This window comes from Ictidomys tridecemlineatus, chromosome 6 (genome assembly GCF_052094955.1).
Source record: "Ictidomys tridecemlineatus isolate mIctTri1 chromosome 6, mIctTri1.hap1, whole genome shotgun sequence".
Taxonomy (NCBI): domain Eukaryota; kingdom Metazoa; phylum Chordata; class Mammalia; order Rodentia; family Sciuridae; genus Ictidomys; species Ictidomys tridecemlineatus.
Window position 1 is genome coordinate 48947278 of NC_135482.1, and position 27689 is coordinate 48974966.

The 27689-nt window shown below is 38.3% G+C and overlaps 1 protein-coding gene and 1 long non-coding RNA gene across 2 annotated transcripts in view; one reads left to right on the forward strand and one right to left on the reverse strand.

Moving 5' to 3' along the window:
• Hmga2 (high mobility group AT-hook 2) overlaps positions 1 to 27689 on the reverse strand; it is a 120449-nt gene that overhangs the window by 68175 nt on the left and 24585 nt on the right. The window lies entirely within an intron of this gene.
• On the forward strand, positions 2477 to 5628 carry LOC144378626 (uncharacterized). Its single transcript, XR_013440532.1, has 2 exons — positions 2477 to 3596; positions 5356 to 5628. It is a non-coding gene; the product is annotated as an uncharacterized LOC144378626 (long non-coding RNA).

Sequence of the window (27689 nt, forward strand, 5' to 3'; positions counted from 1 at the left end):
AAACCTACTAGCTAGGGCTAGGGGTATGGATCAGTGGTAGAGTCCTTGCCAGGCATGTGTGAAGCTCTGGGTTCAAGCCCCAGAACTGCAAAACACAAAGACGAAACCCAAAACTCTTACTATAGAATCAAAAAGGGGGTGAAATTGAAGAACATAAAAATTTCTTACAAAGCAAGACTTTCTGTGCAAATATAACTTAGAGAAGCTAGAGAGAAAAAAAAATGTCATACTACTGAATAGCAATTAAAAATAGAATCAGCTGGAAGGCTTCTTGTGATTGAAAACTTGAACTTATTGAACATAATTGTAAGAAAATTCCAGTTCAGAAATCACAAGTGATTAATACTACTAATTGACATTCACTCAGCATTTCCTATGTGCCAGGAGCAATCTGAAATACTTTGCACAATGAACTCATTTAATGGTCTCAGAAATCTGTTATAATCATATGAGGATACCATTATCATTACTATTCTGTAGCTAAGGCAAGGAATCCCAGAGAGATTAAGAAACTTGTTCAAGGTCCTACAAATAGTGATTACTACCATATGTTAATCTTGATGAGTCAAATTACACAATTTCAAAGATACCAATAAATGTTGAGAATTAAGAAGCATAATCAAGTAGGATATGAAAAAACTGTGATAGGAAATTTTCACTCAGTAAAATAATAATGCTGAATATTGGGACAAGTTACCTCAAGGATACCAAATCACATGCATGAATTTAACAATCTTCCTTAGAAATAAAGACCATCACAAATAAAGCTTAAATATGACCCTGGAGAGCAAAAGAAGATATATTTGTGCATTAATACCGAACAGTCATTATCAACTGACCATGTTCAGTTTGGTTAAAATGTTAGTTTTCACTAATGGCCAGGAGTATGCACATGTATTAAAAGATTGCCTGCAATTATTTTTCAGTTTTCAATCTTTTCCTGAATGTGCTGCCTTAATCAATGCATGTATATGAAGAGGACAACTGGTTCACTGATTGTAACAGAGAGAATTCAGTCGAAAAGTAAGATTGTTCATTATAAACTGTACCTTTCTAGAAACATTTAGAATTTTGAAAAGAAGTAGCTGTGGCAGTAGCATAGTCCAGCCTTTAATTTACAGGTGAGAAAAGAGTTCTGCATAGAGATTAAACTAAATTCAGGTTAGAATCAAGGTCACTTAAGGGGGGAAGCACAGTGGCTAAGGACATAGGAGCACTTACTAGCCCAATGACCTTGGATGCATTAATATCTTTTAGTTCCATTCTCCTCCTCACCAAAAAAAAAAAAAAAAAAAAGAATAAAGAAATGCTTCTCAGAGCTGCTGTGGAAATTAAGTGAATAATGTACATAGTATACTTGGCAATACTGGACATCTAGGAAAGGATGAATTAAGAGTTGTTGTTATCATGATCTTTAGTGATTGACAACCAGTTAGCATCAGAAAGAGATGTAAAAGCACTTCTGGAATAAATGTTGTTATAACTGTTGTTTTAAGTTGAGTTCCTTATCTCTTCTATGTACCTCAAACCTAAAGAGACAAATGTCACAAAGGAAATGTTTTCCCCAAAAGTATTATTATTTATCACCTCCTCTCTTCTTTCACCCCTAAAACAATCCTTCAGTCTTTTAGGAAGTGTTTTTCATCAGAACATAACTTTGAAGTTGGACTTTTCAAGCTCTGTGGGAAGGTTCAGATGCACATTCACAAAGGGGAAAAACAGATCCAGGAAGTCTGACCAGACCAGACAGATGCCATGGCTCACAAAACCTGCTTCCTCCTAATTCCAACTGGGCTCTTCCTGGAAGGGGGTGGGGGGAATCTAACACTGGATTAGACTTTTCAACATTAAAACAAAACAGAATCAAATAATCAATCTGATCCTAATTCAAATTTGATCCTTGTGAAAAGCAGTCATTTAAAAAATAAATTTCTATAACTGTTCAGGTTATTTATGAATAATTCCCTATCTTTCCTGCATCACTTGGGTTTCAAGTTCTGTTTCAAATAAGACTAACCAACATTTAAGGAGGGCTAAGTAATCGGGCATTATGCCAAGTGCTTTGTTTACACTTTCTCATTTAATTCTCACAACAATTACTAGTAGCATTAGTGGCATTCCCCATTTTACAGATGGAATGACTGAGGCCTAATGGGTTAAATAACTTGTTCAGGTTACTCAATGATTAGCAGCAGAGCTATTAAAATTAAACAGCAGTGAGCGTGGGCCCTGAGATAACATGTTTTCTACTCCTGTTTGGGTCATTGCTCCATATGCCACATCCTCTCAGGGGTCTCAGTTTCTGGGCTTTGAGAAGATGCAACCACACTCCAAGTTGCTTTCTTGCCTGATGTCCCAAGGCCTGCTGCTGCTGCTGCCGCCGCCGCCGCCGCCCCGGGCGGGCTGCTTTGTTTCCACGGTCAGCTGCTCTGGCTGGGCCTCCTTGGGCTCTGCCCTGTTTTGTTTTTGCTGCTGGACGTACTACAGACGCAGCCCTGGCAGCAGCGCAGCCCAGAGCACAGTGGAGGCTTCCTCTTTCCCTCCTTTCCTGGCTGCTTCAGTATGAACAGAAAAAGGTGGGCAGGGGCCAACTGGCAGAAGTCACAGAAATAGCAGCGCATGATTCTCAGAGGAGCAGCCGAAAGGCCGGCAGGCAGGTCCAAGCCTCCTGCCCAGTTCTCATTGACTAAGGTTGCTTTTGGCAAACAGTCACCAGCGGTTTCCATGCTCGTTTCCCTCGGGGCAGGGCAGACCACTCCGAGGATAGACTACACCGAGGTAATGCTCCGTGGTCCCATGCCAGCAGCTGACCGCCCAGGGACAGGAGATGGAGACATTCAACTGCAAATGCCACGTAGAACCGCCACGCCTTCTGCAGCACCGACCCTACTCGGGAGACCTACCAGGGACTCCTCAGACCACCTCTGAGCACGTGGGAACGGGGTGCAGTTCACGCAAGGGAATGTGTCAGTCATCGCCGCACATGCGCACAAGGCCGGTTCTGGGACTTGCGGGCTTCCTCCAGCAGCGTGCTGCTGCTCATTAGCAACCGCTGGGAGGGAAGCCGTGCGGGGCTGGTTTGCAGCGAGCCGCGGACAGCGCCGGTGACTCAAGCTCTCCTAGCGCAGTTTTCTCCGCGTCCTCCCCCTCGCCTTCCCTCTTCCTCCTTCCTTCTCTCCCTTGCCCGCCCTCTCTCCCTCTGGGTCTGGGGCAATGCTCCGGCCAGGGCAGTTCCACTCATAACTGGATCTCTCCACTGCTTAGTAGCACACGTGAAGATTTGGTGGAGTGGTGTTTTGTTTTGTTTTGTTCCGCTACCATTAAGCAAGATTGCCTCAAAATCCTTTAAGTGTTTTTTAACCACGTCTTATTTACATATCCCGGGCAGCAAGCACGTGATTCACCCCAGGATGTCATGGAGGGAAGGCAGATGCTCCATCTGAAAAAATATATCTGATGCTGTTTCATTCAGGAGACACAAGCAACTGGGCCATCGAAGGACAACTGTCTCTTGGGCCAACAGGACACAGAACTCTCCCTCTGGAGACCCTCAGAGATGAGGAAGAGGAGGAGGAGGAAGAAAAAGAGCTGCGGAGGTAGGGGCGAGATGCAAGGTTCTTCTCCTTCTCCTTCTCCCCTTTCTCTGCCTGCACTCTGGAGGCAAAACTTTATGCCCACAGCAGCTTCTACCTGGCAGTGGCGTTCAGTTGTGTATCAACGCCCGGTACAGCCAAGATACACCTAGAATGTGGTGTCTTCCTGCAACTCCCATACCACCCAGAAAACAAGCTATGTTGGCCTTGACAGAAAGGAAAACTGAAGCATTTCCTTTTGAGTGGTTTTATATGATGAGCTTATGTCAGATACGCATCAAGGGTTTTTTTTTCTATCTTTTACCCCATGATAGGGATAAACAGATTATGATTATTCACATTTCTAAAAAAAAAAATCTAATGATCCATCAGAAGGTAAATCGGCCCTTCCTTACTGGTGATTTTTTTTTTTTTTTAAACTGTAAGCAATCTTGACTCCAGGACCCAGACTCCAGGTAACAAGGATCTCCTCACTAAGGAGGAATCCTTCAACATTCATAATCATTTACTAGGAGACACCAGTGAAGTCTCCACTGTACAGTGACTGACTCTCAGGCAAAACACCACAACTAAACACCAACCTTATATTTCTTAAGCTTCCATACTCCTCTGAATATGACATTACCAAGTCATTTATCTTCTCTAAATCTACATTTTATTATCTTTAATATGAAGGGATTGTATTATGGATCTAATTTCCCATCTAACTCTAACATGAAATATTTGTTGGATATAGTAATCTATTAACATTGTCAATGGCAGTTTTTATTTTAAGCTTTAAATACTAAGGGCAGCATAATGCTTCATAGTACAAAAATACCTCATTGCCATATACTTTGAGAGAAATATTTCTGCAAAACTTTTCTTGCTCTCCTTGGGGGTTGGGTCATGCACTATTAGACTCTCTAAGCCAGGAGACAGATGCCAGTGATACAGGATGGCAGGTAGGGATTTTATCAATTTGATTTGAACTGAAATGCTTTGAAAATGCCCAGATTTTTCCTTGGAAAATATTTTTGCCTCTAATATTATCTCCAGTGATGAAGAGTTAGTGTCAAAGGTTTGTGAATGGATTTCAGAATGTACAAGTGGCACCTCCCATCGTTAGCTGTCTACATTTTTTTAATAACCGCTTGCATATTTTTGGTCAACCACTGTAAAATAAACAGTCTTTCCCAAATGTTTTTGTTTTCTTTGACAGCACAGCAATAATTCACTTGGAATGCTGTAGAAAAGAATAGCACTTTAATGCAGTTGTAAGGCTGACTTTTTATAATTTCTATTCATCAAGTTGTTTTGAAGTTAAAAGAACATAAAACACTCTGGGAGATGTGTTATACTTGTATCTGCACTTCCAATTCTAACAGACACACACACGCACACATACATCATAAACACATATATATAAATGTGCATATGCATACTCTATATATAATCTCTTTAAAATAATATTCATCTAAGGCCTTTGCTGTTTTTATACTTTAGAACTTGAGAAATATAGTATCTTAGTTATGGTATAGTTTTGTGTTTATGGAAATGAAGGTATACATTAATGTTTATTCCTACTTAAAAAAATTTCTGAAAAACAAAATATCCTAGCACACTACCTGCTTACTTGATAGGTGCTCTTGCTTATTTTTCTCTGGCTATGCCCATCCAAAAGAAAGCATAAAATATTTTTTTAAAAAACTTTATATATAGTTTATTTCAAATGTGATAAAATTTGGTCAAATGATCTTTATTTTCTTTCCTTTGGGGATAGGGATTATTGTCACAGGTGCATGTAACAGAATAAAATAACTATGTATCAAAAATGGAAGGATGGAAAATCACCTAAGCAACTGCACAGTCTCTGTGTGCCACTATGCAGGATATCTTTGTTGAGGACGACACTTGGAGTAAGAAACTGGAGTCTGGGTGGTGGTACATTTTCACTTACCCATCTACTCTCTGAGAAACCTATTTCAGGCCTGGACAGCATGGCTTGTAACTTGTGATCTATAACTGGCATGAATAAATCTTGTGTTGAGTTTAATTCCAGAGGCCAGAGTTTATCAGCTGAACCATCAAACCTGAATTCCTTGCAAGTGATTAGCCCTAGATGCCTGACCTGGCTTTGGGCTTCTCCAGCAGAGAGCAGTGAAACACTGTCAATAAACCTAATTCTAAAAACCAGAATAGATTCCAAGCTAGGAAAAAGGCAAAGGCAGAACTGGCTGGCTCATTAGAGTGGCAACGAAATTAGAAAAGCTGGGTTTATAGAATATTAAAAAACGGATATGTGTTAAGAGTTTGATGCCACTGATATTAACAGCATTGCACATATTTAGATATTTAAATGTTAATAAAAACCTCACTTGATAGTTAGGAAGATAACACAAAAGGTGGATAACCGGAAAGAAAGTATTCTTTCCAAAATCAGCTTCTTCCTTTAATCCTGCAATTCCTATAGGGTTGCATTTATTAGCTTTACTGTTGCATACCTATTAGGTCACTTTCATTTGCATTCTGTTATTGCAAACTCACTCTTCAATCTGGCCACCTACCCTGGCAGTTTTTCAGATATCTCTTGTTTACAGCACAGTAAAGCCTTGGTAAACTGAATACAAAAGGTTTATACATACACATTCTATAAGAAACATCATTGCAGAAAAGCATTTTAAAAAGTCTGAAAATAGTTTTCTCTGTGGCTCTAGTTCAAAATGAAGTTCATAGTGGGGATGTGTGAATGGTGCTTCCAGGTAAAGTGATTTATGGCATTACACATGAACTTGTTAACAGTATAACACAGAAGTATGAACACTCATCGAACACCTTACCCTTGGCAGAGGTGCAAATAGGTTCTTCTTCTAATCAACAATAGCATGATGACAGAGGATATTAATGAATGGAATGTTTGTGCTTGGCTGCTCTTAAAGAAAACATGTATTTTCACAAAAGAAAGCACAAGCATTTTCAGTTTCACAATGTGGTACATTTGATTTGACCTGTTAACTTTTCTTTTGAGGCAAAGTATCAAAGAAGATATCTAAAAACACAGACTGATCATTCATTTGCTCTACTGAAGTGGGAGATAATACCCTATGTATACATCACACAAACTTTTGGCCAGTGGCTTGATGGGTTCTCATGCTCAATCTTTTTTTTTTTTTTTCCTGCCTTCAAAGCACTGGGCTCAAATGCCAGCTTCTGCGTGCAGGCTGCCAAAATACTAAGTGAAGCATGGGGCACTACACATTAAAGGGGAGAGGGCAGCATGGCAACATGCCCGAAAAACACGCTGTGCGGCAGAAAGAACTTCGAAGAGACCGGCTCACATCAAAAGTCACTGCGTGTTTTACTTTCTCCTGGTGATCAGTGTCATTTGACCCTTTATTGGAATCTCCTCTCAGCCATTCTATCTGCCACTTCTTTTTCACTCCTCCCAAAGCCCCCCTCCACGGCACCACCCAGCAAAAAGAAACAGCTCCAAACCAGGAAACTGCTTCCAAAGGGCAAACACAGCTTCAGCCAACACACCCCAAAGGCAGGCTTCCAATGGCCCAGTGGCAGGCAGATGCAAAGACGGTATTGCTTGGGACCATGCAATGCTGTCCGGTGGTTGCCTGAAGAGTCTACATTCCCCTCCCTTGGCGTTTCCCAAGGTCTCAGTGGGAAACCCCTTTTCTTTCTTTTTTCTTTTTATTTTCTTTCTTTCTTCTTCTTCTTTTTTTTTTCTTATCAGTTCAAACAAAAACAATGAATTCCTCAAGCCCACAAGAATGTGACAAGGTGTCAACAAAGCCAACCAGGAAGGTGATGTATGGCCCATGTAGTTCCCATAAATCACTTCACAACTAGGGCTACAAAGAATGAGCCCTGCAACCCAGAGCCCAAAGTGTGAGCTCTCTCCACCCTCAAACACCACCCCCTCCATCCTGTGCACATCCACCCTGCTCCTGCAGCCTCACAGTTGCTCACCTGTCACCAACCAGCTGGCCTGCTCAAGGGTTAGAATAAGTTTCCTTCTGTGGCAAACACTACACATATATGGTGGAGCACTGTAAAATTTAATGTGCTTTAGGGACATGGGTTGACATGGATTTCTTGAAGCTGTCCAGGAAGTTCTTTTCAAAACTTTAATTTCAAAGGTTTACAAAAGGCAAAATCATTTGTTTTTAGGTAAAAATTCAATTTAGAGAGTTTTGACTTCAGTGGTGAAATGATTTTATGGTTTCAAAAATCAGAGGCCAGGAACTATTTTGCCTGTTTTATAATAACACAAAGAGAAATTGAAAATTGCCAATCTTGAATCCCTTTCTGGGTTTACAGGATTCAGTTTTCTTGAAATAAAAATTGAATATGTAGTTGTGTGCATGTTAAAGTAGGAGGGGGATGGGAGCATTTGAGATTGCCATATGCAAAGTAACTTACTAGCAAATACAAAATTATCAAATATTTTCTTTCGATGTTTTAATATTAATAACACCATAATTTGGGAGTGAGAACACAGTATAAGTTCCTAATGCAAAAATTTCTGAAAATATTTAAATACAAATGATTGGCTATTTTAGAACAACTTAGATCCAATTCTGTGAAAACCCTGGTGAAAGTTCTTTAAATGAATAACAAGGCAAATCAGAACAGCTAAGTAAATAATTTGCAAACATTTACTCATATGATAGGCTCACTTGTAGCTATTACATTCCTATAAGAAATAGTTTTTTGAAAACTAAAGACAACAACGCAAAGGGGAAAAAAAACTCACCAATTCCCATGATGAAGAACAGGGTCGGCCTAGTTGAATGTGATTCTATTTCTTCCCTTCAGCTGCTTTTTTAAAATAAAAAATTCTAAAAATAGCTGGCATAGCAGAGATGAACTCATTCTTTACTAACATTGCTCATTCTCTGATGATAGTAAAAATACTTCAAAGAAAACAGTAAATAAAAGTAGAAAGAATATACACCAAATTGGTAGTTCAAACTCATAGAAGGTTAACTGATAGTTAATGTAAGCCTTAATATTTAAAATAAAAAATTGAATGCATGAAAATCTGTACAAAGGATTCTTAGCGGCACTTACTGGTATTTGAAATAATAAATAAAGGTTTATTATAAATTTCAAGTTCTAGTGCATGCAAATAAATACCTTAGAATAATATCATGTACTCATTCAGGAGCACAACTATTCATTTAAATAAAATGATATCTGTTATTACTGCCAATAAGGCAACCAAAACGTGTATGCATGGAGCTACTGTGAGTACATCATCTAGGATGAGATGGAGGAGTAGACATTGAATTTGGGACTATGGTGGAAGAATTACTTGTATTAACTATTAAGTGATTATATATATATATACACACACATAAATACATACACACACATACATACATACATAAATTTTTTTGTTTTGTTTTTATACATTTGTGATTTAAACAAAGCAAAGCCCATTATGGCTATGTTGTCAAGCTACTTGGGATTTCTTTCTTTCTTTCTTTTTTTAAAAATATTTTTAGTTGTAGATGGACTCAATGCTTTATTTTGTTTATTTATTTTTATATGGTGCTGGGGATAGAACCCAGAGCCTCACATATGCTAGGCAAGTGTTCTACCACTGAGCCACAACCCCAACCTGCTACATGGGATTTCTAAGAGTGTTAATTGGGGGATCTGTTTGGATAAAGGGACATGAGAACATAAAATAGAAACATGCAAAATATGTGAGATTCCAGTTTTCTTGCAATGATAAAAATTGGTAGAAACAACTACATCTGTTTCAAAATATGACTCTATTGTCCTGAGATACAGTTACATACTAGAAGAGAAAGACAATGGAGCCAACCATTTAAATTCTTCTAATATTTTTTTTTAAAGAGAGAGTGTGAGGAGAGCGAGAGAGAGAGAGAGAGAGAGAAAGAGAGAGAGAGAGAAAGAGAGAGAGAGAGAGAGAGAGAGAGAGAGAGAATTTTAATATTTATTTTTTAGTTTTGGCAGTCACAACATCTTTGTATGTGGTACTGAGGATCGAACCAGGGCCGCACGCATGCCAGGCGAGCGCGCTACCGCTTGAGCCACATCCCCAGCCCTCTTCTAATATTTTTAAGCATACTTGTGAAAATGTTAACCTTCATGCAGAGACACAGAAAAAAGAGGCAAGTTAGAATAATGATCCTCTATTTTTTTTATATAAAAATGATGTTTTGCCAAGTCTTAAGGAGGTTCCAAGGGTAAATCTAGACAGCCTGGTGCACCCTGGTATCAGCCCAAAGACAAAGATAGAGATCACTTGTACTCCACTCAAGGAAAGTGGAAGGCACCAGGGTCACTCTGTGTGTCTCCTTCTGAAAAAGATCTAAAACAACTTCTACAAGGAACTACTTCTTCAGACAGTTTCCTTCCTTCTGGAAACCCAGGCTTTGTTGTAGGAGAGCAGTTTGTTCCCATTGAAAGGAAGGCAATTAAAGTTTCCTGAGTTTTGCTTCATATCATTAAAGACTTTGATATACATTTTCACTCAATGCATCTCTGTAAGCTTGACAAAACCTTCAACTTAGGAGTAGACATTACAAAGCTTTAAATTATACATAGGTTTTATATGCTCAGTGCTCATATTTTATATATTTTATTATTTAGATCATGAATTTTTAATTTTGGTTTTAAATTTGCAAAATAATAATCTTTATATTCATAGACAATAAATGAGACCTATGAAAGTTTAAGGGATAAGCTATTGTATTCACAATTAGTTGATATCAAAAACAGAGCCCTTTTAAGATCCAACTCCAGGTTAATCCACAGTGAAGACAGGAGAATTAAAAAATTATTGCAAATTTGCCTGTTTAATTATCACTATATTTATTCACCAAATAATTATTAAATATCCAGTGAATGCAAAATGCTGCAGTAAGCTATAGAGGTGTACAAAATGAAATCTTACTTATGGTTTGCCATTAATTGGTATTCATCAAATTGTTCTGTATGTTTCTTATCTTTTATGAGTATGATTTTTGAATCCTATAAAGGAAAGAACCATACATTAAACCCCATGGCTGTCTTGACTGTTAATCATCTAACAAATGATTCTACTATTATCATTATTGATGGACAATACCACAAGCAAGACTTCAAAACAGATACCCAGTCTCTAATCTTTATTATTAAAGTCTCAATGGTAATTTTCTGAGGAGGAATATAATAAAATGTAACTCACAGTAATGTGATCATGATTTTACATATATAATATATACATATTGCACATACATTCGTATTTTATGTCTACTAAGGCAATAACTTTCTACCAACTTCTCTTAGTTATTATGTGGGGAATTAAACTTTATCACTAATGTATGTGATTCAGTAACAGTGACATTGGAAGTCTCTCCACTTCCCTTCTATTCTATTAAAATAAATACTAGCCTACAACACTAAAAGCACACCTGACTTCAAGAATAACTGAAACCATTTACACATAAACTTGACTCAATTAAAAAAAAATGCTGAGAAAAGGAAATAAAGTGTTTTCTGCAGATAGTTGCTCTATAAGGTTTTCACAGCTCTAGGCAAAAGAATCTGGAGGTCTCATGGTACAGATGCAGACACATAGCTTGGACATATTTGTTTCTTGGATGCTTTTTTCTTTCTTTTTTTAAAGATAGATACTGTGCTTTGCACTGAAAATAGCAAGATGAGTGATTCAGTCTCATGTATGAAAAATATGTAAATAAACAATTATTAGCACACCGTAAAATGTATTCTATCCCATGTACTCATGTGTACTCATGGTGGCAAAGAGGAGGGGTAACTAATTTCTAGAGGGGGCATATAATATTTGAACTGAACCTTGGGGGATGTATTGAGATTTTTTTCAGATGGATAAAATGATTTAAAAAAATGTCAATCAGAACAGAAGTGTGGGGGCAAAAAAAATGTAAGCTGCAGAAAACCTCGTCTTTCTGTACCAAGAAGTAAAGGCTGCAAATGAATGGAAGGAGGTAAGATCAGAAACTAGACCTACTGCTGTAATCAACATAAGCTTGGACTTTATCCCTTAAGGGGTACATGGTAGCCACTGAACGTTCTTGGCAGGGGAATGATAAGGTTTCTATTTTGAAGATAACACTTGCAGCAATTTTGTAGGTGGGTGGGACAGAGGAGACTAGAGAGAGCAGGGAAATTAGGAAGAGTGCAAGGTTGAAATGGGAGGGCCTGTGCAAAGAAAGAAGCAGTGAGAATGGAGGGAAAGAGAACTCAAAACATATGGTCCAAGACATATGTAGGAGCAATAAATGGCAGGACTTTGTGAGGGCTGAACATGGAGAAAGAAGAGAGTCAAGGATTACCGGGTAAATGATGGCACTATCAAGTAATCAAGGAACAGAGTCATGGAAATGCAGGTAGTCACTGAAACTGATATCATGGAGCTGACTCCATGAACCCATGGAATGAAGATGGGAGAGGGCCTCTGATAGAAGCCTGGAGATGAGCAACATGTAAAGGGCAGGCAGAGGGAGAAGAGCCCATTGAATGCAAGGAGCGTTCAGGCAAGAGAAGAAACACGAGGTAAAAGTTTTTGTTCAGGAATCCAAGGAAAGAGTGTGAAATGGGAAGTGTGGCTAACGTGGTAGGTATTTCAGAACAGACGAGAGGATGAGGAGGTTACTGATAACCTAATTTAGAGTTCCTTCTGTGGAGGTACTCAGTGAGGCATGAAAGGGGTGGAAGCCAGATGACATTCAGCTCAGGAGGGGGTGAAAGGCCTGAAGAGGGGAGAATATGTTTTCCTTTGTATCCTCTTGCTTTCCTGCCATGTCACAAAGGTTTCAGTCTACAAAATCTGTACTTTGCTGTGCCCAAAGACCTGTAAACCCAAGAAAGCATATGCAATAGATAGGGTACTGTGGCATTAGCACACTACAGAGGAAAGTGACATCCATGTTCATAATCAAAGGCCTTCCTGGGCCATCCACAGGAAAACTAACTGGATGAGGAATGGGTAGAAATCACACTGGAAGAGATTTTATAAAGACCTAAACAGCTCATTTGGCATTGCTCTGAGGAGCTGACCTCCCGAGTGTGAACTAAAAATGGGGTGTGCCTAGGAAAGGAATGTAGCTCTCTAACCAAAAGGGAAAACCACACTTTCAGAATCCCCTTCAGAAAGGGATATGGTGATGGATAAAACACATTCTGCCTCGTTATTTTTTAGCTTTGAGAGTCTATATGTGGAACATTCAAAATTCTCAAGAGAAAGGGAAAAAATAATATCTGGAAGCAAGCTAAAAGTTTTTTTGACTCTATTAATGAACTTAAATTCATTTTCCATTCACCTACCAGAAGGAAGAAACCCATATAAACGGATTAAGAGGGCCAGAAAGACACACCAGGGTTGGCACACTTTTTCTGCTAAGAGTCAGATGGTAAATATTTCAGGGTTTGTTAGTTGGATGGTCTCTAGCAGGTACTTGACTTTGGTGGGTAAGAGCTTATGATAGAAGGTGGTTTACTATGGTTCCCAAGGAACAAGCCTTGGACTTCTCCCTAGAGACCACAGCAAATAGCAATAGGGGACTGTGAACTATGACAACCAAATTAGTCTTGGGAATCCATTAATCTACCAGGTGGAACTTTAGTAAGTATGATAATTCCCATCTTCTGAAATAATTGCCTTTCTGTTTCATTTCTATTTTCTAGTCATTGCTGACATCTTTCTGAGTTGCTCTGAGATCCACCATCTTCCTTCTCTAATTTTGTTTTGATTTAGGAATGTACATAATGATGGTGATGGTGCAACTCTATTTCAAATGCTATTTACTCAACTTATTTGGCCCAGAAGACCATACACACACACACACACACACACACACACACACACACACACACACACAAATAATAATCAAAACATACTTGGTACTGAGTTGAATAGTCAAAGCCTTAGGAAATAGCTCCTCGTTTCATTCTCACTGATCTTTCCATAGATTATTTTTTAAAAAATAAATTTTTTGCCCTCATTGATGAAAGAAATGTAATAGTTTAGCAATACCAACCTCTTGAAGTGCACGGTACAAAAATTTAATGGCAATCCACTAGACTCACTTATACGCTTGGAAGCTTAGAGCAGCATTAGAAATTAGAATATGACATTGTTGACATTTTGGCACAAATTCTTAATTTACTTTTTAATCTCAAAATGCCATGATTCCATTATTCTATCAAGTACAGTCCAAAAACCCCACTAATCACCTACCTGACAACTTGCTAAAATTGACTCTAGCATTTCCATAGATTCTAGTGAGGATTTAGGTAAGAATTTGTAGTAACAGGCAAGACCGACACTCCCTGAATTTTTCACCCCTTTCATGATTTCATAACCATCCTCTAAGATGAACTGAACTGTACAAGAACCATGGAGAAAATAGTAATTACTTATATAGTAAGCTATAAAAAGAAACTCTTGCTTTAGTTTTTCTCCATCTTCAAGATGAAGGGTGCTTTGGGCCCAACTGAGATGACTCACTGCCTCAGTTCTCCCTTTCCTGTTTCATGTTCAGACATCACCAAGACTGGAGAGTAATCCGACTCCTCCCTGAATGTAATGGGCTGCTGCCAGGATGATATTCAGTTTTCATTCTCTGTGTGCTCTGTAAAACCACCTACCGCTCAGAGAAGCTCTTTGACATGTTCTGAACTCTAAAGAACAAATAAAAATGTCATTTTGGTGGGGAGAAATGAAGCCGGAACAAAGAGATCAGAAACTTGATACTATAAGAGCAGCACGTCTCCACATGGCAAGTGAAAAACACTTCAGACTCAAAAGAACCTAGCAATGTAACCACTAGCGTTCTCCTGAGACCTGACTGTCACAGGAGACCCTTACATTTCCAGTGGCATTTAACAGATTCTTGCCTTTTAAGTGAGGCCAGCTACAGAAGGTTACTCCTTCTCAGATGAAGAGATTCTATTGTGAGCCATGTTGGAAGAAGAAAGAACTCCAAAAGGGAGTGAAGATCAGAAGACAAAAGGGACGGATCTACAAGGTGTTTGTGACATGAAGCTTCCATTTTTGTGCGTGGCTGGTGGTCGAGTGGAAGATCAAAACTTCAGTCAATTTAGCAACATGGTGCCCAAGTCCAGCCATTCAAGTTGCTGAACAACACCATGAAGGAGAGTCCAACAAGCAACAAGGGGATTCTAGGAACGTATAAGAAAGAAAAGGCAGGTTCTGGCCTTCAAGGTGCTTCCAGTCTTGTTGAGGTGACAAGCTTCATGTACATGAATTTATACACTTGCTCACTTCCTTCAAAACCCCACCCAAAATTATTCTTCTGCGGGCAGCCTTAGAGTACTGACTAATAGCTCATGCCTCAACTCTGTGTCCCCCACAAGACTCATATCCTCTGCTTTTACTCAATTTGAATTTGGCAGAAGTGTTCTTTAGTTGATTCATGTGAGCTCAGTCCAACTGATTTGTCAGTATCATGAGGATACGGTTTCCGTCTTCTTCCTTCCTGTTCTTTTCAGTCATTAGTTCTGTAGCTTAAACATAATAAACACTCACTAAGGGAAGACTGGCCAGCCAATTCTGATGACTCCCGCTCAGATACCACTCCAAGTGTGCTGGTTCCTGGCTCTCCCCCTCACAGATTAAGTTCCTAGAAGTTTCCCATCCTGAGAAAGTCTCCAGATTTTTCTGTGGCCTTTGTATCCAACAGCAAAGATATTCTCAGTGAGCAGAAAGTTAAAAAAGAATTCAGTGTCCCAGTGGGCTTGACTTCTACTCATCACAAAAACAGGACAAGTGGTTATTTCTACTCAGTTTGTGCTATTAGCTACATTCAGAAATTCCAATTAATGAGAATGATAGGCTTGAATTTGTAGATTTTTTTTTTTGTCATTATGTGGGCTACTAAGGTAACTCAGCTAATTCCCATGCACCCCTTTTCACTTCTTTTCTCACAGACTCTTTTCTCTTCTGCTGTGTTTAGAAATCAGAAAACCAGGACTGATTTCTCCTACCCCCATCCTCTCTCTCACTCTTTCATCCTCACAAGAAAAACAACAGCAGCAAAAACAATTTGGCTCAGATGCATTGAGAGCACATAATGGCAAGCAATGTTGATATGTGTCAGTTACATCTGAGCTAAGTGCCAGTGAGGTTTTTTTCTTTTCCTTAAGTTAGCACTGCTAAAAGGAAGGACGGTTTGCATTAATAGTGGCTTTGATTGCGTTCTTAAATTTGTGATGAAGGATGTGAGGTAGGCAAAGCAGGGAGAGGTGATGTTATTTCACTGTGAAGAACAGTCTCACAGATATCAGAAAAAGAACAGCTAGAATGAATCATTTCTCCTTCTACCTGTTTAGGAGAACTGCAGCTTATCTTTAGGTGTTCTATCTAATCACCTTTCATAACCCAAAGGTGAATGCTCAGATCCTAACTCTTTTTTTTACCATCTGCTGCTAATGTTACCCTTTTGTATGGCTGGCTCTTTCTTATCATTTGGAGTTCTAAATTCACACATGTTCTTTTCTGTCGAGCACACCCAAACTATCCTATCTAAAGTAGTCTCTCCCAGGGGCTGGAAGTGTAGCTGAGTGGCAGAACAATTACCTAGGATGCACATGGCCCTGGATTTGAACCTCAGCACTGTAATAAATAAATAAATAAAAGTAAAGCAGCCTCCTCCTGTCCAACATTCTCCATTGCATTAAAACTTGATTTGCTTTTCTTAGCTCTTATGATTGCTTGAAGTGATCAGCTTTATTTAGGAACTATGCCATTACCTATAATTCCTCTCTGGAATATAAGAGCCATGAGAGTGAGGCAGTGCTTCTTTGGTATCTAGCACAGGGCCTACCATTAGCAGGCAGGACTGAGTGAATGGCTGTCTCCCTAGGGCCATTCTCAATTCCTTCCCCCACCCCCTTTCCTATATTTGTGAATTGCTTTTTTCTCTAACATAGAGGTCCACCTTCCTGGAATACAAAGTTGCTACAGTGATATATTTGTCGTGATTACTTGAGTTCACAAATTTTTGATCCACCATCATTTTAGTCGGTCACCATAGCCTCTATGTTAGCAAAGAAGAGATGGGAACACAGATGAGTAAATACCTTCCCACCACGACACTGGAGAAACAGGAAGATGTCATTCTAGAGCATTCCACATTGAATTCCAGTTTAAATTAGAAAACTTCAGAAAGCCAGAAGATGAACTTAGGCTTAAATTTAATATAATAATTATTTTTAAACAATAGTTTTAGTAATGTCAGCATATATGTGTGCATTATTACCTGTTTATGTATAATATAAAACATGTGCCCTCATAAAATCAAACAAAAATACACTAACGTGCAAAAGAGCTAATAAGAATAAAATGGATCAAAATATTTCTAATCACAGTTAAGCAAGGTAGGAGATATAGGCCAGGGACAATTTTCTCTTGAAGTTCAATGACCACTATACACACAATCCAAAGGGAGCCTACTATGCTTATGAAAGGAAACACTAGAAAATCATTTGTAGTGTGTTCCTAGGAAAAAGAGGATTGGGTATAGTAACATTACAACATTAATGTCAATGTCATGAATTCAAACCATTTTTCTACTGTTAAATATTTTGCTGTCTTAAAACAAAAATCCTGAACATTTAGAGCAAAGCTGGTATTTGCTTCCAAATGCAAAGTGACCATGCACTACCTACAAAGCAGCACCTAAAGGAGTTTGTTACATAGTAGAAGACTTTGAGGAGGCACAAGAAAGTGCTATTATTTTTCCAATAATCATGATTCTGTTTCTGGCTATGTAATTTTGTCTGTATAACACTCCTTAATTAAATTGAGAGTCAGGTCAGAAATTGTCCTCTTGGCTGCTACGTGGCATCTTCAAATCTCTGAAAACCCCCTTTATAGGTTTGCTTTTACTGAAAAGCACTCACCCACTCTCTCCGGTGTTACAGGAATTAGAAATCCTGGAGCCCACAAAGTCTAAGCATGGCTCACTGGCTGGAAGCTAATAAGCACAATGGAAATGGGCCCTACTTGGTCACCATGGATACCTCAGATATAAAGGATTCCTATTCATGGTACTCATCAGCAACTACTAACATAAAATCCCTTGTGCTGCTTGGACCTAAATATGGTCATAAATGTTTACTGCACATATATAATATTCATGGAACTGTTCTGAGACTGCAGAGCTACAGTGTGGAAACAATGTGTTTCTTTCCTTCATGTTATTTGCGTATCCTGTTTTCCATCTGGAGAAGTTAAGGTTTTGTTCTGCAATTAGCCTTGCAGAATCAAGAATTTTTTTGTTGGATTGCTAAAACTGCTTAGCCAAAATCAAGCATCAGGGCAGTTTTTGTGCCAAGCCAGCTTACCTAAAAATTTTGCACCTTACAAAAGATTGGAAAGCCTCATGTTGTCTGCACGGGTATAAAGTCACAACTACTGCAGTCTGAATACAAAATTCTTCTGTCCATGAGACTGACAGGGAACACAGCCTAATGTTCCTGCCCCTTACAGTTCTATTCACCTGAAAACCTTTCAGGTCATTTCTTGTGAATGAATCCCAAATTACCACCAGTTTTTCATCAATGATCCATGCAAAGGATATTTGCCATGATTTTTAAAACTCTTTTAAATCTAACAATCCTTGAAGTCAAGGCAGTGGGTTTAAACACACCAGGGACATTTCACTCTTCTTTACAGATGCCCATGGCATGCTGTAGAAAGGTACAGCCAACTACTGGGACCAGGACTTGTTCTTGTGCCCTCTTTTGACTGAAGAGTTTTAGCAAACCAACAAAAATGCACCATCCTGTAACATTAATTGCACAAAAAAACTTTATCTTTTTCAGATGAAAAATGGGATGTCACTAGATATGACTTAACAACCCAGTCCAACAAGGTGCTCCCTAGTTTCTTTCTCCTGCCCTCCTTGATTGCTGAGAGCATCCTCAGAATTTAGGGTTCTCTACTGTCTTTGGTGCACTTCAATGGTGAGCTTGGTCTAATGAGCTAATAGAGAAATAAGAACCATGCCAACTTATCATGAGCTAAGCATGGCTGAGAAGGGGGAAGGAAACCCTACTTGAGTTCTTGGGACAATGAAATAGCTGGAGAAGGATTTGGTAATGGCTGCTTGTCCACACAGCATCATTAGCAGCTGACAAGCTATTCTATCTCCTTGGTATGCAAATGGCCCCCATATTCCCTTTCTTTTCCACTTCTACATTAATTCTTGGTTTTGACATTCTCCTAGGATGTTTATCCACAGCCATACTTTGGCCATATCCCATATAGTTACCTTCAGTTCTGCTCCCTCTCCTAAACTTCACACAAATGTAACTTAAGTACATGAGTATTTCCACTCTATCTGGATCTCTACATCCATTCTTCTTGCTGAGTTTTTCACTTGGTTGGGCACATGGCCATCCACCAAGTGACCCATGCTTCTAGTCCCATGTAATCCTTGATACTTAACATTTCTTTAATTTTTGGAATATAGGAGCTTTCTTACAACTGGCTTGCATTGTGTTCACCTATGCAGATTAATTGTTCTCAAGTAGTATTTTAAATATACTTTCGGAAATATTTAGTTTTTCCTTAATTTATGTGTAATATAAAAATGTAAAACTACTGAAAATATTTAATGCTATTGTTAGTACCAGAGTGGAGTCTGAGAAAGATAAACATAACCACAGTTGGTGTTTGTTTGTTTGTTTTGTTGTTTCTTGTCAACATCCTTTAAAATATGAAGTCACACTGTGGAATTAGGAATGATGCAGAAATAGATTTTTTTCAAAACCCAGCATATTAAATTTTAAAGTAGAGGCTTTTCAGAAAATAGTTACAATATATCGTGACTCAATTTACTCTTAAGATTTTGTTTACCTTGTACAAGAACTCAAATGATATGTACATAGTTTCTAAGTTTTTACCAATTTAGAAGAATCTAAGATAAATAAAAAGAGATTAAATTATCAAAAGCAGTATTTTGAAAAAGAAAACTAATTATTTTCTGTATCCAGTCTTTCATAGTGACCACACACATAGGACAAGGACTGAAAAAACAAATACATCCACATACAAGATTTGCCCCCTGAAACTCTTGTGTCCATCCCCATAAGCAAATACTTTTTTCTTTAAATGACCATTTTTTTAATTTAATCTATTCTTGGCACATTGATTTTTAATGACTTAAAGGAAAATACCACTAAGTAGACATACCTCTTTCCAATTTTGCACAAGAGCCTGCCACCATGGTGTTAAATACTAGGTTTCACTGTTTCCTCTTAGATAATGACCTTGAACCAAACCTAGCAAAATGGCCTACATTTTGTATCTTTGAAGGTATTTTTCCACCATCTGCTTCTAGGTCTATGTTCTATTTTGTAACCTCGTTGAATGCGGTAGCAGTGCTAATGTCATTTATATTTATTTCTCCAAGTATTGGATTCCAAGAGATTAGCAGCAGCAGTAATTCCTCAGGGTACAGCAATTAGTGACATAATACTGTAGAAATACTTCCTTTATAAATTCCAATGACATAGCTTTAAGAAATCATTTTGGGGAAATGACTCAAGTATAGCCTAGCAACATATGCTTTTTTCTTCCATTCAACAAATGTGCATTAAGCAACTTCTATATACCACTGTCCTCGATTTGGAAGAAAATGCAAAACTCTTTTCAAGGAGCTTACAAAACTGGTAAGCAAAGATAACACACGTTTGAAAATGATCAATACAAGAAAAATGAGTAATGCTATGAATGAGATATTGATATCATGTGTTCCCGCTCCAGGAGTGAGATGGTCCACCTCTGAACAGGGCAGTCAGGAGCTAGTTTATAAACAGTGGATTAAACGGGGCTTGGAAGTTAAAGGATATTTAAAGCAGCAGAGAGTGGAACTGAAGGTCAGAAAGTGCCCTATTCCTGGAAAAGAAAGTTTATTCACTTGCCTGTGTGTATGTAAGGAACATGACATCCAATGGCCAAATATTTCTAATTATATGATCTGAAAAATATATAAATGATTCAGTCGCAAATTAGGAGCCTTTGGACAGTGCCAGGACGGGAGGACAATAGGCTAGTGTAAAGATGTGAAACAATACTCTAGAACTGGCCTAAGAACACAAATGTAACAAGATCAGGGGAGGGCCAAGGTGTGCACATGAACAAAGGTGGCTGAACACACCATTAACCCACCTAAGACACTTTGGGGAGTGAAAGGAGTTCTATTGGGAGTTACACTACATGGAGGCCATAAGCCAATCCAGTGGAGGAAGGAAAGGAGTGGAATAGGAACTTAAAGGACATCAGGACAAGCTGTCTTGATGCCTATTCCTTTTACTGCAAACCCATGACCTCTAATTTTTTAACTTCCCCACCAAGTTCTGGTCCTTGGATGATGTGTGATACATGAGACATTACTGACAGTAGATTAAAAATGATCCCTGGGCATTATGCCTGATGGCACATTTCTTCATGAGATCCAGGGTGGCAGGACTCCAGGATTGTCAAGATTTTCCCTTCTATGACTTTTAAGAATGTTTCTTGAAAGCTTTGTAATAATGTAGAAAGATACAATGCAACAATTGATCAAGATCAGAAGTAGAAATACAATAAGGGCTAGGTTTAAAAAAAAAATCAGAAAGGAACATCACGGGCAACATTTTGACTCTTTGGCTTGGACTCTGTTTAGATTTGTCTTAAAGGATTCCCCAACACTGCAATATTTAATGTGCTTTTTAAAACCCTGGGATACTGAATAAGTGGGCTGCGTATTGCTCTCTCCTGAGTTCAATTTGTAAAGATATAAATATAAGGATGCCTATTAAATGTGAGAGAAAAATCAAAGGAGCACAAAATCATTAGTTTTTTTTCTTTCATTTCCTGAAGCAATTTATTCTAACAGAAAAATTGTTATCACAAATATGGAAAGTCAAGTCTTATTCCTTTCAGACTATACATGAAGCCTAACTATTGTTTGCAGACAGTAACAGAAACTGGTGCTTTCAAATATGTCATTGAATCTAATACTTTTAAGCCTGAAATAATGTAGGAATTACTGAATCAAATTTTATTCTTCCTTCTTTTCTTTTTCTTTTTTTTGTAAGTGGGAAAGAAAGGTGGAGAATCATAAAATCAATCACAAAACATATGGAATACTGAGGGATGATTCAAACAACCTGACTTACTCTTGTATGTATACAGATTCATTTTCTCGAATTAGTACATACCATTGGAAACTGCATCAACCCATAAAAATAACTCATACGCCTATTATGTTTTTCCATTTTAAGCTTATAATAGCAATAACGACCTCAGCAAAAGACATTTCCTTGGAATTAATGGCTGGCTGGGAGGCAGAGCCAAGGGCCACTGGTTCCTCCCAGCTGGTCATTAATCCTCAGGAAATGCCTGCACCTCCATCATTATTGCTAAAGCACCATTATAGAAAATTCTCACAGTTCCAATATATGGAAATTTGAGGCTATTTTGCAAGCCCTTGGTATTCGTGTGAGTTAACAGGCCACCACTGAGCACAGAGGACGTAATTATCAAAATGACAGAAGGGAAAATATTGTTCTCCTAGGTCTGTAAGATTATAGGAAATGGGGACTAGTCTTATGGGAAGAGGTATATTTGAAGCTACAAGACATTAATTTAAAGGGAAATTTGAAATCGCATATATAATAAAAAGACATGGCAATCCATTCCCATTACATAGTTTCAAAACTATTCCTAAAAAGGTACAAATTAAGGTTATATGTACATTTCCTCCAACATTGATCAAATAATATTAGAGAGAATGAGGTCAGTAAAATTGTTCGTGAATGCAAATGATTATATTACACCAGTGAAGTTTGAGGGAATGTGTACAGTTGTGAATAGGTTTCTTTATTTTTAACTTTTATTTAAAATTTTCATACACACTGCTAAATATTACATGCAAATAAATATCAGTTTATTCTAGACTTTATGACTGCAGAAACAAACAGAAAAACTTAAAGTTGTCTCTTTTTTTTTTTTAGCTAGAAGTTTAGCAGATGCAAACAAGCATCTATGAAAAGGAAAGATCAAATGATTAATATAGTGCTGGTGTTCTGCAACATAGATTTTAGTTCTCTAAAAAAATTTTATTGGCTTCCAGGCAACACTGAAAATGAAAATGAGGTGTTTTCAGGTCTATTCATTCCCCTATAAATAAACTGGCCCCAACAAATGGGTTCAAAGGGAGGAATTAATCCAGAAATCATACACGAAACAGTCTATAAATCTTTTCAATGTGTTATCATAACAAACTACAAATGTTGGATATGATGCTTTATACTTAATGAAATTCACTGCAGTTTCTCTTTAGGTGTTACAAACACCTGCCTGTTTCTAAGTTTGAAGTTAAGAAGATGTTATGGGTTGAACCATGTCCCTAAGAAGATATGTTAAAGTTTTAACCCATCTTGTATCCATGGGTGTGACTATATTTTAGAAACAGGGTCTTTGTAAATGTAATCAAGTTAAGTCATTAAGGTGGACCTTAATCAAATATGGCTGACTTAGAAGAGAAGAGAAGCTCAGACACACAGGAAAATACCACGTGAAAGGGTCAGAAATAAGAGTGGTGTACCTAAAAGCCAAAAGAACATTAAGGATGCCCAGCAACACCAAAAGCTACGGAAAAGGCACTAAATAGATTCTTGCCTACAGCCTTCAGGGAGAGCATGGCCCTGCCAACACCTGGTTTCAGATTTCCAGTTTCCAGAAATGTGAGAGACTAAATTTCTATTGTGTTAAGACACCCAACCTTGTGGTACTTTGTCACAACAGCCCTAATTTTAAAAAAAAATGTGTATACACACACACACACACACACACACACACAAAGGGCTTGAGATCCTAGGTTCAACCCCAACCATCTCAAAACACACATACACACACACACACACACACACACACACACACACACAAACATACAGCCTAATACAGGATCTAACCGAAGAACAAACTGTAGTCAACATTGCAAATGGAAAACCAAGAAAGGACAGGTGAGGCAAGAGGAAGCTGGTCATTAAAGGGAAAAGCAGTGGACCAGGAGTCAGGAAACCTGGTTCTCCTCAGGGCTAATGAGGTTGTGTGACCTTAAGCTGGATACTTAATTGCTCTCAGCTTTGATTTTGTCACCTGTAGAACACGAGAGAATTCTGCTATAGCAGTTTTAGACCAAGTCTAGGATTACGGTTGGGAAAATCAGAAAATCAAGCACCAAACAGACAGACATTTTAGTACTTTTGAAATTCACTGCTGGGCATAGCTTGGACCTCCATGACAGACAGCAAGACAAAGGAGCACAATTGCAGTCTTCTCTTTGCCACTAGCCATGCCTATACTGTCAGTGTGGCCGGCCCCATTTGTATGGATTAGGTAAGATCCAAAGAAGTTTACTACGGAAATAACAGCAGCCTGCCCTAATAATTTTCCTTTCAAATATAGTTCTTTCTACACTTCCAGGATTCTCCAAAATAGTTCCAGCTGATTTAAAAGTAAGCTTGCATTTAAATAAAATGATACTTATTACCAAAATTACAGCATGTTACTTGCAATTAACAGATTTTTAAGGCGTCAATAGGAAAGACTGGAAAATTAGCTCTTTAAATGCCACCATCTCAGGGGATTCAAGATCCAACAGGGAACTGGATCCAAATATACTAAATGTGTGTTCTCTTAAAAGTAATTACATTTAGGGTGTTCCCCCCCCCATTGGTCGTTATGATCAAATTTTATCATCTTTTTCTTCTGTTTTCTTGTTATCTAATCAAACACTTGCATTTCAGGAGTGACTAGTGGACTGCAACAGACCTGTGCATTCTCAAATTTTAATGTTTATAGTATAAACGATGTGTAAATCTAGCTTTTCTCATCCTGGAGTACAGGACTGAAAGACCTAGCCAGATAGACAGCCATCTCTCTGTTCAAGGTCCACATCTCAGCATGGCTTTGCTGTGTGCGTGTGTGTGTGTGTGTGTGTGTGTACACACATGTGTGTGTGAGACACAGTTGCAATTTCTTTAAGTTAGGGAACTTAATACTGTAGTTGTGTTATCAAGTGTGGTATTCCTAAAGGTGTCAAGGTGACAGGGTTGTACCATAGCTCATCCTGGACACTGAGCCAGATGTACAATGAAAATCTGTCCTTGTAGACATTTTTAAATCTCTGTGAAACAAAAGTTTCTGAAGAAGAATAAAGATTATGTATTTACAACTTCAGGACCCTGGAGAATATGTCCCAAAGGATGAACAGGTACTCAAATAGGCATGTTGTATGTGGCCTCAGGAAAAGCAGGTGTGTTGCAGTCCTAGGCCAACTCTTCACTTCCTGGCCTCTGAAGTTGGCAGAACTTTTAATGCAGTAGAAAAGCACAAGTTACTCCAGGCAAGTAATTAGCTGTGTGCCAAGCCCACCTATGTTTCTGCCTGGGCCAGCCAGACCTTTATAATGAGGGAATGGGAAAGAGTAACTGCACAGCCACAGACAGGAGCCATGGGCCAGAATTCCACTCCCCACATTCCGACAGCTAGGCCAAGTTCTTATATGTTTAGAGGAGAACACACATCTCAGTGTCTGTCGTCATGAGACATGAAAAACTCTCAGGCAATCAAGAGTCTTAAAAGGTATGGTGGAGACCTAAACTCACACATGTGATAAAGTTGTCTATATCTTAATTCATGCACAAATACACAAATGAGTTCATGTAAAACTTTTTTAGTGGCAATATCATAGTTGGGATATTGCACTACAATTTTAAAAAATGTGGGTTAGAGTATTGCTCAGTGGTAGAGCCTGCATGCATATGAGGCACTTGGTTCTATCCCCAACACTCTTTTTTTTTTTTTTTAAGCCACCATTGTGGGGAGCTGGACAAAGTGTATAAAGCATTTCTCTGGGTAGTTTCTTACAACTGCATGTGAATCTACAATTATCTCCAAAAGAAAGATGAGGATAAATTTTCTGGAATTTGGGGTAAAGAAAAAAAGAAGAAAGAAAGGAAGTCTAATTTTTCTACCAGAGAAAGGGCAAGAAAGAAACATTTTATTTTTTAAAATATAAATGTATTAGGCTACCAGAAGTTTCCTTTCTAATATGATTTTTTTTTTTTTTTTTATCTAGGAACTTGGAGAAAATGGAAGACCTTCCTTCTGACCTTTCTGTGGGGGTGGGAAGAAGGGAAGTCAATAAAATACAGTGTAGGTGAAATACAGATTGTTTCAAAATTTGTACCGCCATCAGCTATTTTTCTTAACAAATATTTTCAAATGTCACAATATTACACATAGTTTAGAAATGTTGCATTAAGTTAAAACTCATTAATCCTGGAAGAGATCTTATTATGATTCATGAGCACGGGAAGCCTAGTTGTAAACCCAGTGCAATCATCTTTCCTAGATTAACGAACTGGGAACTGTGTCCTCACACAGCATCAGCTTTCACCATGGATTTTAGGTGGGGAACCTAATGCTTTGGTGGCATTCTCAAATTTGGCCATTCCTGTTCCCAGTGAGGGACAGGAAAAGCAACTAAATTTATTGAGCGCTCACTATGTGCCAAGCACTGTGCATTGAGCTGCCTAGACCAGGAAGGGTGGAACCCGTGTGTGGTGAGGATGCAGGCTCATGCCCCAGACATGACATCACACTGCCACTCTGCCCACTCAGAATCACTGATTCAGGGAGGCCAAAAACGATTAAGTGATTCAATGGCTAAGGTCCCAGGCATCCATGGAGGAAAGGGCCTCAGGAAAGTAGCATCTCTGACTCCCTATGGAACATGTAGAATAATCATCAGGGTTATTTAATCAAATTCCACTCTAGACTATACAGACATATGTTCTTTCGGTCCCATAACTGAACATGAAACAAAACTCAATGGAGGCAACAAAACCAAAAGAATAATAATACTACAAATATGGGGGAAAGGTTTTTGCTTCTACTGTATGCTAACTGTACATTTAATAGATTAAAAATATAAAGCCAATAGCATGTATAAATATTCCCAAAGCATCATTATATCCACTCTACTTTCTTTTCTTCCCCATTTTAGTGGTCTTACTCCTCATAGTTCAGCTCTTACATCTGGGGCACTCAAATTTCCTACTCTGCCATTTTCTCCAATGTCTCATTTTCCACTTCCCCACACTTCACTCCTCCAGTCTAACCTTCCCACTTCGAGTGTATCTCTGCAGGCATGACCACCAAGAGTAAATGGACTGAGAACCATACAAGGAGAGATGTAAGCTCAATGTGTAAAGACCCTGTCACAGTGACGATGAGTAAGTTCACACACCACTAACACTAAGCGGTACTCATGAAGTCTCCTTTCTAAGCCACTTTTTTTTTTATGCACGTAAGGATATTTTTCTCCCAAAGACAATTTCAAGACTGCAAGGAAATTAATCTAAGCATGTTCTCCAACTTAAAAGTCTCTGACTCAAAAATAACAAAATCACAAAATAGCACACCTAGAATTTCACACAATTTGAAAATCTTGGTGTTTGACTCATTATACAAATTCCTGGTGTCTCAAACAGGGGTCTAAGTCATTTATTGTAACATACTTAAAAACGAGCAAATAGTAATTCTGAATCTATACCACAATATAATAGTGTCAGGCAGAAAAGTCCTTTTGTTTTTTTGGTGGTGGGGTAGTAGTATTCCTGCTCACGTTAGTATCTCCAATACTTTTCTTCTTCTTCTTTACTTTTCTTTCTTTCTTTCTTTCTTTTTTTTAGAAAAATCCTTTTTTAACAAAAATGTACTCCATCATGAGAGAATTCTTCATACTATGATTGTGTATGGCTAAATCCTCTCAGAACTTTGTGCACCGAGTATCCTATTAATCCATTAATATACATTAACTTACTTGCTTTATCACAGTTAGCAGGAAACAGTGTGGTACAAGTGATACAGCATGAAATAGTTCTCTGTGAATACTAAGGAACCCTGAGAAGTTTTGACAATTCAAGGAAGATACCAGTTATAACATCTTGTGCCCATACATTTTTTTTAATATTTGTTTTTTAGTTTTAGGTGGACACAATATCTTTTATTTTTATGTGGTT